The following is a 2,270-nucleotide window of genomic DNA, read 5'->3' as shown; positions in this document are numbered from 1 at the left end:
GCAATAAAGCGGGACCTCTGTCCTTTTTTCTCCTCCAAAGGTAAATGTGTTGTTTCCATTACAAGATCACATGGTAACTTGGCGGTGGATCCGGCTTATGATCGTATTCGAATCTAGCCGTACGCAATATAATCACTTGGGGGCTTCCTGTTCAAACATAGGTCGTATTCGAACCAAAGAGAACATAGCTGTCGATACCCATTTGATTGGCAAAGTGCCGAGCTCATTGGGGAGTTTTCTTTGATCATATTTGAATCATAGCTCAACCCCCTTTGGGAACCGACGTGGATCGTATTCGAATCAGCGTCGTTAAACAACTCTTAAGGTCATTTGGGGGCTTCCTGTTCAAACATGGGTCGTATTCGAACCAAAGAGAACATAGCTGTCGGTACCCTCTTGATCGGCATCGCCAAACCCACCGGGGGCTATATGATCGCATTCGAATCTTGGCTTAACCCCTTTGGGACGGGTCTCTGGTCGTATTCGAACCGGAAGCCCCTAAGTTTTGATTTTCTGATTTACAACAAGTTCTTCTGGTTGTATAACAGTGTACACGGCGGTTCTTATTCTGCCGGCTTAACTTTGATTCACAAGTGCTAGTCGCACACAATCAGCATTATCAAGACTGGTAAACCGGAGTTGAGGTACCAACCTTATTATCCGGGTTGTATAAACCGGAAGTGTACTTGAAGGTCTGTAAGTGTGTTATTACGGTTATATCAAGGACATAATTGAGGACCAGTCTTTCGTGACTTAGATTCATATTCCGGGTTATATATATATGAGACTATGATTCTCAGTGCGGTAAGCCGCCTAGAGACTTGTGATTTGTTTTTCTATGCAGGATAGTTAAAGACAGCTATTTGAGCTTAAGGAAAATGAGTGATCAATTATGACCCGGAAGAATATAAGGAAGCAACTTCAATGGAATTAAGCCTTCAACACGTGCACGATGGCACGACAAAGTTAAAATGTTGGTCCTATTCTATTACAAGACTCCCCGAGTCCAAAAGGGTGAAGCATTGTTTAATAAGCCGCCTAAAGAGTCAAGATGCTTGCCGGGTTGAAGCTTCCGGCTCATCCCTCTCCGCTCCTCCGGCTGTTCCCAAGACCTGGAAGGTTGACGATTTCCAGTCAATGCCGCTCAAAGCTTCAAATTGAGCTTCCTCGTCAATTAACCCGGCCGGGTCAATTTCTGGGGCAAAGGTGTGCTTACGAGTCGGCGGGACTAAGCTGATGGCTTCATAACGCGGAGTGGGGATCCTCTGATTCTCTGCGTCGTAGCCCGGCTGGTACTTGGTCAGATCGGTGTCATTCCCAATCAGGGTGGCCACCGGGCGCACGATCTTCACACAGGCAGCAAAGTCCTTTTGGTCGAAGGGGGTGCCGTCTTCCTTCAAGCTGGGGTAACCAAGTGCAATGTTAGCCGGGTCTAGCTCTGGAAGGAACGCCTTGGCCCGGCTCAGAGCAGCTATGGCTCCGGCTCTTGCAGAGGCCCGTCGCAGCTCTTGGACATGCTGAGGAAGAACGGCAAGCCGGCGAAGAACTTCCGCCAGGTGAGTCGGAACCTCATTGGATAGGGCCACCACGGCCAAAGCGCGCTGTGACCCGGTGTAGAGTTGCTCCACCAGGGTGTACACGGCCTTCAGCTTGGTCAGCACGTTCTGATTGAGGTTGGCGCTTCTGGGACCTGTTTAACAGAGTAAGATAAGCCGCTAGCAATGATGGGAGTTATGAGACATAAAGATTATAAACTTGACGAGATCCGGTGGAATGACTTACCAAAGATTGCGGCGACCATCTGTGACACGTGGCGCTTTAAGCCGGAGAGTTCGGCGGTTCTCTCCGTCAGAGTCTTCTCCGCCTATTCGGCCCGGCTTACCAGAGCAGCTTTCTCTTCGACCCAAGTTTTCCTTTCAGCCTCAAACTTCTTCTTCAGCTTCTCTTGAGCAGCAATACTGGACTCAAATTTGGCGTTGGCCTTCCGGGTCTCAGTTTCCTGAGTCTTCAGGCGGTTCTTCAACTCAGAGATATTAGCCTCAAATTTTTTGCAAGCAGCCTGCACAATTTCCGGGTTATAGTATGAACAATTATTATGCGATTTTAAAGTCCCAAGCACTTTCCAAGCAAAGACACTTGGCACTTGGGGGCTAATGCATGTCGAAAGTTTCTATCTACAAATTACCGGTTCATGGAAGTAAGCCGGAAATTAAGTCTACAACATATCCTATCATAAGTAGTAGACTTGGGGGCTAGTATGGTAAAGATGA

This window comes from Aegilops tauschii, chromosome 1 (assembly GCF_002575655.3).
Source record: "Aegilops tauschii subsp. strangulata cultivar AL8/78 chromosome 1, Aet v6.0, whole genome shotgun sequence".
Taxonomy (NCBI): Eukaryota; Viridiplantae; Streptophyta; class Magnoliopsida; order Poales; family Poaceae; genus Aegilops; species Aegilops tauschii.
Note: the sequence above shows the minus strand (reverse complement) of the source record.